Source organism: Ambystoma mexicanum, chromosome 5p, assembly GCF_040938575.1.
Source record: "Ambystoma mexicanum isolate Mex_15411 chromosome 5p, UKY_AmexF1_1, whole genome shotgun sequence".
Lineage (NCBI taxonomy): Eukaryota > Metazoa > Chordata > Amphibia > Caudata > Ambystomatidae > Ambystoma > Ambystoma mexicanum.
The window spans coordinates 1,208,103,666-1,208,117,001 of NC_090930.1; positions in this window are offsets into that span (position 1 = coordinate 1,208,103,666).

A 13,336-nucleotide genomic window follows, 5' to 3' on the forward strand; every position below is an offset into this window, starting at 1 on the left:
CCAGTGGATCGAATACAGTACCTCACATTCCTGGCACTTGTTGAGACTGTGGGGCTCTGGATCACAAGAAGGGTTACCTCAAGTGTAAAGGTAAGGCACTTGCAGCCCAGGCTATCAGCCTGACCTACCATTGCTTCATGCCTGAGGTAGATGTCACTGTCCTCCCCTCCTCCACAGGAATCACCTTTGGTGCTCCTGCAGAGATTTCCCTAGTGTCCCTTGGGGCCTGGGACTAGTACACAGAAGTACGTGCTATTACCCCACAAAATACCTGCAGATTTGTGCGTAGTGTCCTCTTGAATGGCCAGCCTTTCACTGGTTTGAGAGACACTGAGGCAAGCATGACTGTGGTGGACCGGACCATGCTCATGCCAGAGGACTATGTTGGGGCTCCTCTGAGAACTACCAGGTTAGTTGGTGGGCCTCCCAAATTATCTCCTGTAGTCCTAGTCACCATCTGTCATGCGCCGCCAACGTTGGGGTATTTGGTCGCGGTGGAGACTGGCTGCCATTAACCGCCCATCACGTCCCACCGCGCACCTTGAGCAGCAGACTAGTTGTTTCCGCGGCGTCCGCCGCAGTACGCCTTTTTCTTTCTGTCTCACCCGGAAGTCTGCGCGTTGCAACCCTTTCGCGTCAGGCTCCGGGTGAGACGCTTGCAGTTTTCTCCGTCCCGTGTTTTCTTCGTTTTCCTCCGCCTGCCTTCCTTTCCTGTTTGTCCCTGTTTCTTTTTTTGTTTTTCTGAAGTTTTTTCCCTCGTTCGCACTTCCGACTTCCTCTTCTTTCCTGCCCCTTCCTCTGTGTAGTTTTCCAGTACCTGTTGTTTCCTTTTCCCTTCTTGGTATTTTTTCCACGTATCTGTACTCCTCCGTGCCTTCTTTATTACTTGGCACATACCAGCGCACTGGACCTTCAAACTTGGCTCATCCCTACGCACCGGACCTTCATACTTGCCACATTCCTACTATTTGGACCTACTTACACCAGCTTGGATAGGGGTTTTTTTTATGCCATCAGGCTTTTTCCCCCAATTGGCTTGCTCCGGCAGAGAGGTCCCCACTAGACCTCTTTGTACCAGGTCAGGGTGGCTTCCTCCCGGGGTAGGCCCTATCCTCCGACAAAAAAAACAGCTTGGTGGAAGAAGAGACTTGAACAGCACGAGGAATCCAACGCCACAGGTGAGGAGGAGGTCGGAGGGTTGGAGTTAGAAGAGGAAGAGGTTAACTTGGAGGTTGGCTGTGATAGTTTGCAACGCCAGAAAGTAACCATGGCTACCCCAGAACAGCTTCAAGAGCTGATTCAAGCAGTTCAGGGAATGAATGTCGAACTGCAGAATGTCAAAACTGAAAATGCCACACTAAGACAGATGATTACGGCCCGAGAATCAAGGGTGACCGATCTCCCCCCCATGTCTTTGTCTTCTGGTAAATATGACGGATCGCCGAAACGCCTCAAGGAATTTCTCGAATCCTGTGCTATTTATTATGCCTTTCGCCCACATACTTTTGCCAGCGCTCACACCAAGGTGGGGTTTATGATCTCGAATTTAACAGGAAATGCCCTGCCCTGGGCCTCCCCACTGGTGACCAGCAACAATCCGGTACTCCAGGACTATGGCGCCTTTGTCACCTTGTTGAAACAGACTTTTGAACAGGCTGAGATAACTCATGTTGCCGCAGAAGAGCTGCTAGACGTTCAGCAGGGCAGTAGTGATCTCAGGACCTATATCTCGTCCTTTAAACGCCTAGCGACTGAGGCCGGGTGGCCGGAACACGCACAATTTACAATCTTCCGCCGCGGCCTAAAAGAAGAATTGAAGGACGAACTGGCTCGCATAGCGCTACCTAACTCTCTATCAGATTTGATGTCTATAGCACTTCAGATAGAATTTTGCCTCAGCGAGCGGCGGGCTGAAAGACGAAAGCTTCGCACCCCAGTCAACTCACCCTCCTCTGGAACCTCTCCTCATCAACAGCCATCAGTGTCATGCAAGGAAGAACCCATGCAGATAGGAGCCGCAAGAGCCCCGTTAACTCCTGAAGAACGAAGAAGACGGCGAGACACGGGACTCTGTATGTATTGCGGGTCAAATGCTCATCTTCTGCGGAATTGTCCAGAGGTCCCTCCTCGTAGGTCGGGAAACGACAGACCTCAGAACTGAAGGGGGCAGGTTTCCGAGGTATATCTCTTTGTCCCTATGTAACCTTAGCAGTCACTCCTCAATTAGATACTATGGACTCTCGTTTGATGGTAGTATCTCTACAGCTACAAACTTCTACCAGAAAGTTAACAACCCTAGCCCTTATTGATTGTGGCGCTGCTGGAGTTTTTATGGACACCGTATGGGCCGATCGACAAGGACTCCCTTTAGTTCAACGCGAGGATGCCCAGAAGGTAGAAGGTGTTGATGGGACCCCACTTTCCTCTGGTCCTATAACTCACACTACAGAACCACTCACTGTGGTTATCCAACATCATACTGAACATTTGAAATTCGATCTCATTCGAGCAGCCCACTTCCCGGTCATACTGGGTATGCCATGGCTGAGAAGGCACAACCCCTCCATAGATTGGTACAGGAATACCATTACCTTTGAGTCTGGATTCTGTAAGGAGTATTGTATGCCTCACCGGTCGCAGGAAGTAGTGAAGGTCCTCTCGCCCGAGTCTACCGCCACTTGTGACATCTGTTGCATTCCATCTGAATTAGAGGAGTTCCACGAAGTCTTCGTTAATAGAACCATATTGGAGTTGCCCCCGCATCGTCCAGAGGACTGTGCCATAGAACTCGCCCAAGATGTATTAGTCCCTTTCGGGCGGATGTTTCCGCTGTCTCTCACAGAGAAGGAAGCTCCATGAAAGTACTTGGACGCCCACATGGCCAACGGATTGATCCGACCTTCAAGATCTCCCGCAGGGGCCCCGTTGTTTTTCATCCCCAAGCGCGATTCCGCTGAATTGAGACCTTGCAGCGATTATCAGGGCCTCAACAAGGTCACAATAAGCGACAGATATCCTATGCCTCTCATCGCCGACATCCTGGAGGCAGTTCAAGGAGCCACCATCTTTTCCAAACTAGACCTGCGTAGTGCTTACCATCTTCTCCGAATACGCGAGGGAGATGAATGGAAGACGGCATTCCGAACACCTTTTGGGCTCTTCGAGTATCGGGTCATGCCCTTTGGCTTAGTGAATGCCCCAGCTGTATTTCAGCGCTTCATGGATCGACAGTTCTCTGATGTCCTTTTCATCTTTGCGGTTGTTTACTTAGATGACATCCTGATTTTTTCTCGATCCTTACAAGAACACGACCAGCATCTTCGAAACATATTAGATCGCCTTCGGACCAACCGCCTTATTGTGAACCCCGAGAAGTGTGTTTTCAAGACCAACTCAATTTCCTATCTGGGATTTATACTATCTAAGGAAGGAATTTCTATGGATCCTAGGAAGGTATCTGCCATACTGCAATGGCCCACACCCACCTCTTTGAAGGATGTTCAATGGTTCCTTGGTTTGACAAATTTCTACAGGAAATTCATCAGTCATTTTTCTCGAATAGTGTTACCAATAACGGCTTTACTCAAGAAAGAAGCCGGCTCTTTTTTTTGGACTGACCAGGCGAACAACGCTTTTGAGCAATTAAAGAAGTTGTTTTGCTCTGCTCCAGTGCTTCGCCAACCCGATCAGACTAAACCGTTTGTAGTAGAGGCCGACGCCTCCGCCGAAGCTTTGGGGGCCGTGTTACTGCAGGAACATCAGGGAATTGAGTACCCGGTGGCCTATCTCTCTAAGACCTTGTCGGTGAGTCAGAAGAATTATTCAGTTATTGAGAAGGAACTGTTAGCACTCAAGACGGCCTGTGAGGAGTGGAGACACTTGTTACAGGGTAGCGCATCACCCTTCATTCTGCGTACCGATCATAAGAATTTGTAGGTTCTCCAGGGGATGGATTGTATCAATTCCAGACAAGCACGATGGGCACACTTCTTTAGTCAATATGACTTTGTCATAACTTACATCCCTGGCTCCCAAAATGGTCTCGCCGACGCACCCTCCCGGCGGAATTCCCCAGGGGCGTGTGCCACTCCTCCAGCAGAAGTCCTTATTCCCCGGAATAGGATAGTGGGTATCATATCGACATTCCTGCAAGAGGTGAAATCTGCGACCACGGGGGGTATGGAAGACCTGTTACCTCCAAATTAGAGACAACAGTTGAGAAGGACAGGGGGGCTCATTTGGTACAAACAGAAGTTGTTTGTTCCCACACGAGCCTTGCGATTGAAGGTTCTGGGTTGGTGTCACGACCATGTGACAGCCGGTCACCGAGGACAGAAGGGCACATTGGAGCTAGTATCTCGTACGTTCTTTTGGCCCTCTCTGTCTAAGGATGTCAGGATGTATTGTAAGGCCTGCCCAGTCTGCGCGCAAAGCAAGGTCTCTGTAAGTAAACCATTGGGATTACTAGAACAACCTGAAACACCATTGCGACCTTGGTCCCTTATCTCGATGGATTTTATAGTGGATTTGCCCGTTTCACAGGGTTATACTTGTCTCATGATCACATTTGATTCTTTCACTAAGTTAGCCCATTTTTCCCCTTTGGTTCGGAATCCCTACTGCTCCGAGGTTAGCTGAGGTATTCCTCAGGGATATATTTAGACTACATGGACTCCCTGATAGGATCATTTCTGATAGGGGGAGTCAGTTCACTTCTCGATTTTGGACAGCCTTGTGTCATCGCTTAGAGATTAACAGAGCACTGTCTTCGGGGTTTCATCCCCAGACCAATGGCCAAACTGAACGGCTTAATGCCACTTTAGAACAATATCTGAGGTGTTACATCAATCGTCACCAAGACAACTGGGTATCCCTTCTGCCCACCGCAGAATTTGCCTATAACAATTCTGTACACTCGGCTACTAACCTTAGCCCCTTTTTCTGTACTTACGGGGTTCATCCCCGGGTAATTCTTCCCTTATTCGGTTCCCCGACCAACATACCTCAATTGAGTCCACATTAGCAGACATCTCCACCGCCCATAAGAGCGCCCTGATCAGTTTAGCCTCGGCTAGGGAAAGGTATAAGACGCAAGCCGGCCGACACCGTCAGCCCTGTCCCCTGTGGAAGGAAGGGGACCGTGTATGGCTATCCACTAAGTACCTGCCTCGTTGGCAACATCCTACAAAATTTTCCCCCCCGTTTCGTGGGCCCGTTCAAGATCACACAAAGGATAAATCCTGTAACCTTTAAACTCAGGCTTCCCAAGGACATGTGACGCATACACCCAGTTTTCCATTCTTCTCTCCTACGCTCTGCTGATCCCAATACCCCCAATAACAGAAATCTACATCTCCCTTCGGTTCCCGACCCTATTCCTGAAGAATACGAAGTTTCCCACATTAGGGATTCCAGATTTAGAAAGGGAAGACTGGAATATCTTGTGGCCTGGAAGAGATATCCCCATTCTGAGGATTCCTGGGAACCGGGGTCCTTTGTTCATGCCCCCCTTCTCACCCAGAGGTTCCATCGTTTCCACCCAGGTAAGCCTGGCTGGTCCAGGTATAGAAGGGGGCATACTGTCATGCACCGCCAACGTTGGGGTATTTGGTCGCGGTGGAGACTGGGCTGCCATTAGCCGCCCATCATGTCCCACCGCGCACCTTGAGCAGCAGTCTAGTTGTTTCCGCGGCGTCCGCCGCGGTATGCCTTTTTCTTTCTGTCTCACCCGGAAGTCTGCGCGTTGCAACCCTTTCGCGTCAGGCTCCGGGTGAGACGCTTGCAGTTTTCTCCGTCCCGTGTTTTCTTCGTTTTCCTCTGCCTGCCTTCCTTTCCTGTTTGTCCCTTTTTCTTTTTTTGTTTTTCTGAAGTTTTTTCCCTCGTTCGCACTTCCGACTTCCTCTTCTTTCCTGCCCCTTCCTCTGTGTAGTTTTCCAGTAGCTGTTGTTTCCTTTTCCCTCCTTGGTATTTTTTCCACGTATCTGTACTCCTCCGTGCCTTCTTTATTACTTGGCACATACCAGCGCACTGGACCTTCAAACTTGGCTCATCCCTACGCACCGGACCTTCATACTTGCCACATTCCTACTAATTGGACCTACTTACACCAGCTTGGATAGGGGTTTTTTTATGCCATCAGGCTTTTTCCCACAATTGGCTTGCTCCGGCAGAGAGGTCCCCACTAGACCTCTTTGTACCAGGTCAGGGTGGCTTCCTCCCGGGGTAGGCCCTATCCTCCGACAAAAAAAACAGCTTGGTGGAAGAAGAGACTTGAACAGCCCGAGGAATCCAAAGCCACAGGTGAGGAGGAGGTCGGAGGGTTGGAGTTAGAAGAGGAAGAGGGTAACTTGGAGGTTGGCTGTGATAGTTTGCAACGCCAGAAAGAAACCATGGCTACCCCAGAACAGCTTCAAGAGCTGATTCAAGCAGTTCAGGGAATGAATGTCGAACTGCAGAATGTCAAAGCTGAAAATGCCGCACTAAGACAGATGATTACGGCCCGAGAATCAAGGGAGACCGATCTCCCCCCCATGTCTTTGTCTTCTGGTAAATATGACGGATCGCCGAAACGCCTCAAGGAATTTCTCGAATCCTGTGCTATTTATTATGCCTTTCGCCCACATACTTTTGCCAGCGCTCACACCAAGGTGGGGTTTATGATCTCGAATTTAACAGGAAATGCCCTGGCCTGGGCCTCCCCACTGGTGACCAGCAACAATCCGGTACTCCAGGACTATGGCGCCTTTGTCACCTTGTTGAAACAGACTTTTGAACAGGCTGAGATAACTCATGTTGCCGCAGAAACGCTGCTAGACGTTCAGCAGGGCAGTAGTGATCTCAGGATCTATATCTCGTCCTTTAAACGCCTAGCGACTGAGGCCGGGTGCCCGGAACACGCACAATTTACAATCTTCCGCCGCGGCCTAAAAGAAGAATTGAAGGACGAACTGGCTCGCATAGCACTACCTAACTCTCTATCAGATTTGATGTCTATAGCACTTCAGATAGAATTTTGCCTCAGCGAGCGGCGGGCTGAAAGACGAAAGCTTCGCACCCCAGTCAACTCAACCTCCTCTGGAACCCCTCCTCATCAACAGCCCTCAGCGTCATGCAAGGAAGGACCCTTGCAGATAGGAGCCGCAAGAGCCCCGTTAACTCCTGAAGAACGAAGAAGACGGCGAGATACGGGACTCTGTATGTATTGCGGGTCAAATGCTCATCTTCTGCGGAATTGTCCAGAGGTCCCTCCTCGTAGGTCGGGAAACGACAGACCTCAGAACTGAAGGGGGCAGGTTTCCGAGGTATATCTCTTTGTCCCTATGTAACCTTAGCAGTCACCCCTCAATTAGATACTATGGACTCTCGTTTGATGGTAGTATCTCTACAGCTACAAACTTCTACCAGAAAGTTAACAACCCTAGCCCTTATTGATTGTGGCGCTGCTGGAGTTTTTATGGACACCGTATGGGCCGATCGACAAGGACTCCCTTTAGTTCAACGCGAGGATGCCCAGAAGGTAGAAGGTGTTGATGGGACCCCACTTTCCTCTGGTCCTATAACTCACACTACAGAACCACTCACTGTGGTTATCCAACATCATACTGAACATTTGAAATTCGATCTCATTCGAGCAGCCCACTTCCCGGTCATACTGGGTATCCCATTGCTGAGAAGGCACAACCCCTCCATAGATTGGTACAGGAATACCATTACCTTTGAGTCTGGATTCTGTAAGGAGTATTGTATGCCTCACCGGTCGCAGGAAGTAGTGAAGGTCCTCTCGCCCGAGTCTACCGCCACTTGTGACATCTGTTGCATTCCATCTGAATTAGAGGAGTTCCACGAAGTCTTTGTTAATAGAACCATATTGGAGTTGCCCCCGCATCGTCCAGAGGACTGTGCCATAGAACTCGCCCAAGATGCATTAGTCCCTTTCGGGCGGATGTTTCCGCTGTCTCTCACAGAGAAGGAAGCTCTACGAAAGGACTTGGACGCCCACATGGCCAACGGATTGATCCGACCTTCAAGATCTCCCGCAGGGGCCCCGTTGTTTTTCATCCCCAAGCGCGATTCCGCTGAATTGAGACCTTGCATCGATTATCGGGGCCTCAACAAGGTCACAATAAGAGACAGATATCCTATGCCTCTCATCGCCGACATCCTGGAGGCAGTGCAAGGAGCCACCATCTTTTCCAAACTAGACCTGCGTAGTGCTTACCATCTTCTCCGAATACGCGAGGGAGATGAATGGAAGACAGCATTCCGAACACCTTTTGGGCTCTTCGAGTATCGGGTCATGCCCTTTGGCTTAGTGAATGCCCCAGCTGTATTTCAGCGCTTCATGGATCGACTGTTCTCTGATGTCCTTTTCATCTTTGCGGTTGTTTACTTAGATGACATTCTGATTTTTTCTCGATCCTTACAAGAACACGACCAGCATCTTCGAAACATATTAGATCGCCTTCGGACCAACCGCCTTATTGTGAACCCCGAGAAGTGTGTTTTCAAGACCAACTCAATTTCCTATCTGGGATTTATACTATCTAAGAAAGGAATTTCTATGGATCCTAGGAATGTATCTGCCATACTGCAATGGCCCACACCCACCTCTTTGAAGGATGTTCAACGGTTCCTAGGTTTGACAAATTTCTACAGGATATTCATCAGTCATTTTTCTCGAATAGTGTTACCAATAACGGCTTTACTCAAGAAAGAAGCCGGCTCTTTTTTTTGGACTGACCAGGCGAACAACGCTTTTGAGCAATTAAAGAAGTTGTTTTGCTCTGCTCCAGTGCTTCGCCAACCCGATCAGACTAAACCGTTTGTAGTAGAGGCCGACGCCTCCGCCGAAGCTTTGGGGGCCGTGTTACTGTAGGAACATCAGGGAATTGAGTACCCGGTGGCCTATCTCTCTAAGACCTTGTCGGTGAGTCAGAAGAATTATTCAGTTATTGAGAAGGAACTGTTAGCACTCAAGACGGCCTGTGAGGAGTGGAGACACTTGTTACAGGCTAGCGCATCACCCTTCATTCTGCGTACCGATCATAAGAATTTGAAGGTTCTCCAGGGGATGGATTGTATCAATTCCAGACAAGCACGATGGGCGCACTTCTTTAGTCAATATGACTTTGTCATAACTTACATCCCTGGCTCCCAAAATGGTCTCGCCGACGCACCCTCCCGGCGGAATTCCCCAGGGGCGTGTGCCACTCCTCCAGCAGAAGTCCTTATTCCCCGCAATAGGATAATGGGTATCATATCGACATTCCTGCAAGAGGTGAAATCTGCGACCACGGGGGGTATGGAAGACCTGTTACCTCCAAATTAGATACAAGAGTTGAGAATGACAGGGGGGCTCATTTGGTACAAACAGAAGTTGTTTGTTCCCACACGAGCCTTGCGATTGAAGGTTCTGGGTTAGTGTCATGACCATGTGACAGCCGGTCACAGAGGACAGAAGGGCACATTGGAGCTAGTATCTCGTACGTTCTTTTGGCCCTCTCTGTCTAAGGATGTCAGGATGTATTGTAAGGCCTGCCCAGTCTGCGCGCAAAGCAAGGTCTCTGTAAGTAAACCATTGGGATTACTAGAACAACCTGAAACACCATTGCGACCTTGGTCCCTTATCTCGATGGATTTTATAGTGGATTTGCCCGTTTCACAGGGTTATACTTGTCTCATGGTCACAGTTGACTCTTTCACTAAGTTAGCCCATTTTTCCCCTTTGGTTCGGAATCCCTACTGCTCCGAGGTTAGCTGAGGTATTCCTCAGGGATATATTCAGACTACATGGACTCCCTGATAGGATCATTTCTGATAGGGGGAGTCAGTTCACTTCTCGATTTTGGACAGCCTTGTGTCATCGCTTAGAGATTAACAGAGCACTGTCTTCGGGGTTTCATCCCCAGACCAATGGCCAAACTGAACGGCTTAATGCCACTTTAGAACAATATCTGAGGTGTTACATCAATCGTCACCAAGACAACTGGGTATCCCTTCTGCCCACCGCAGAATTTGCCTATAACAATTCTGTACACTCGGCTACCAACCTTAGCCCCTTTTTCTGTACTTACGGGGTTCATCCCCGGGGAATTCTTCCCTTATTTGGTTCCCCGACCTACATACCCTCAATTGAGTCCACATTAGCAGACATCTCCACCGCCCATAAGAGCGCCCTGATCAGTTTAGCCTCGGCTAGGGAAAGGTATAAGACGCAAGCCGACTGACACCGTCAGCCCTGTCCTCTGTAGAAGGAAGGGGACCGTGTATGGCTATCCACTAAGTACCTGCCTCGTTGGCTACATCCTACAAAATTGTCCCCCCCGTTTCATGGGCCCGTTCAAGATCACACAAAGGATAAATCCTGTAACCTTTAAACTCAGGCTTCCCAAGGACATGCGACGCATACACCCAGTTTTCCATTCTTCTCTCCTACGCTCTGCTGATCCCAATACCCCCAATAACAGAAATCTACATCTCCCTTCGGTTCCTGACCCTATTCCTGAAGAATACAAAGTTTCCCACATTAGGGATTCCAGATTTAGAAAGGGAAGACTGGAATATCTAGTGGCCTGGAAGAGATATCCCCATTCTGAGGATTCCTGGGAACCGGGGTCCTTTGTTCATGCCCCCCTTCTCACCCAGAGGTTCCATCGTTTCCACCCAGGTAAGCCTGGGTGGTCCAGGTATAGAAGGGGGCATACTATCATGCACCGCCAACCTTGGGGTATTTGGTTGCGGTGGAGACTGGGCTGCCATTAGCCGCCCATCATGTCCCACCGCGCACATTGAGCAGCAGTCTAGTTGTTTCCGCGGCGTCTGCCGCGGTATGCCTTTTTCTTTCTGTCTCACCTGGAAGTCTGCGCGTTGCAACCCTTTCGCGTCAGGCTCCGGGTGAGACGCTTGCAGTTTTCTCCGTCCCGTGTTTTCTTCGTTTTCCTCCGCCTGCCTTCCTTTCCTGTTTGTCCCTGTTTCTTTTTTGTTTTTCTGAAGCTTCTTCCCTCGTTCGCACTTCCGACTTTCTCTTCTTTCCTGCCCCTTCCTCTGTGTAGTTTTCCAGTACCTGTTGTTTCCTTTTCCCTCCTTAGTATTTTTTCCACATATCTGTACTCCTCCGTGCCTTCTTTATTACTTGGCACATACCAGCGCACTGGACCTTCAAACTTGGCTCATCCCTACGCACCGGACCTTCATACTTGCCACATTCCTACTAATTGGACCTACTTACACCAGCTTGGATAGGGTTTTTCCCCCAATTGGCTTGCTCCGGCAGAGAGGTCCCCACTAGACCTCTTTGTATCAGGTCAGGGTGGCTTCCTCCCGGGGTAGGCCCTATCCTTCGACAAAAAAAACAGCTTGGTGGAAGAAGAGACTTGAACAGCCCGAGGAATCCAACGCCACAGGTGAGGAGGAGGTCAGAGGGTTGGAGTTAGAAGAGGAAGAGAGTAACTTGGAGGTTGGCTGTGATACCATCACTGTTGCAGACAAGACAGCAAAGCTTCCCATCCTGGTACAGGGCAATGTGCCTGCCCACATATTGTTAGGGAATGATCTAGTATAGTTGGGGCTGATATCGGATGGACTACCCCTGGCTGCTGCTGCAGTCACTAGATCTCAGGCCAACCCGGGTCTGACTGATAGTCAGTTACCCACACCAAGGGGGAAACCCAAGGTGAAAAGGAAAAGCAAGAGGACTACCTCTGTGAAGTGCGCTTGTTCTCTTCCTGCTGTTTCAGCAGCACCCACTGGGATGCAGGCTCCGGATGGGCTGGGGCCAGTGGTAATCCGAGACTCAACTCCTGAGTGAGAAGAGCCAGAAGACCCTCCTCAGAGAGAGGTGCTCAACCCAGAGGATCACCCTGACCTTCAATGCCTGCTGGCTAAAGGGGGGCCCTCTAGGGGACAGAGAGAGTGTCACTTTCTCAAGGGCCTCTTAAAAAACAGGCCCAGGCCCAGGTACAAGGTGAAGTGCCCAGGTCATTCAAGAATTATTGGGAAGGTGAGCTCCTTTGTAGTGAACCCACTAAGCTGGAACCTGTTGCCCTACTGGAAAGTTCTGTGGTGGTTGAAATGGAAACCAACTCGCACAGTAGACCCAAGTTGAAAATAGTGGTCCAACAGAAAATAACCATCTAACAATCATGGAGGAATCTACAAGCGCTCAAACAACAGAGAGCAAAGGTCAAATTGAAGAACGAGAACCAGTAAGAACAACAACAAAGGATTGCACCTCAATGACAATGCAAAAGGGTGAGTAGGGCTCGGCTAAAGAAAACCTAGAACCCGTCCAGGAAAAGGCAACGAACAATGACTTCTTACTGGTGTCAACCCTGGCTGCCACAATGACACCATTTATGAAACCATTTATGAAACTTTGTGAGAATATGGGAGATACATTGAAAGACCATACTACCATACTTGCGATGCTCCACTCAAAAATGGTCTTTGTGGAAGGCTTCATTACTGCTATACAGCACAACATGGATAATAGTTCAGCGAGGGTCTCACAGCTACTCCACAGCATTTTGGAGCGTATTGTCAAGGATAAAATTAATAGGAGATGCTCTCGAATGTCAGAAGCGATGGGATCAACACCATCAGGAGCCACTTTCATTGGCGAGGAGTCAGATGCCATCTTACCCGTGATTACTGAATTGGTGGTCGAAAGGCAGGAGGGAACTCAGATGAAAAGAACAACGAATGCTAAAAACAAATACACATCAACACAGGATCTAGAGCAATGGTCTCAAGCCACTAAACCGAAACATGATAATGCACAGAAGCCCACAGAAGCTTCACCATGTGATCTAGATCACATGCCAGCTCAAGACGGGGACGTGCGGATCGAACCTCCAGAGCCGGAACCTCGAAAAGAGAACAAAAGAGAGAAAAAAGAGAACAACTCACCCACAACCTAATGTGGGACAATTAACCTCAGCTCAAGCTAAAGCAGCTGTGTGGAAAGTAATTGCGCAAAAGAAATCTAAAAATCAAAACAGATTATCCAAACAAAAATCGAATGGTAGTCAGGCTTTCCTTAGAAATGTAACCATACCACATCATTTGCCAGTAGAAAGCAGGCTTATGAAGAAGTCTAACATCGAGGAGCTCACCAACAAATCCCTAAAAGGGATGATGATCAGTGAACAGGAATTGCCCGGAATTGGAAGAGGAGAAGTTTATTCCAAATGACTTGATGGACCTATCAACATACACAATTTCGGAAGGAGAGCTGATGGAGACCGATACCAAACAACGTGACAATGAATCATTTGAATCTGATACAACAGTAAGTGAGCACACTTGGATTGAAGAGGAGGGCTCACGACCTAGGCAA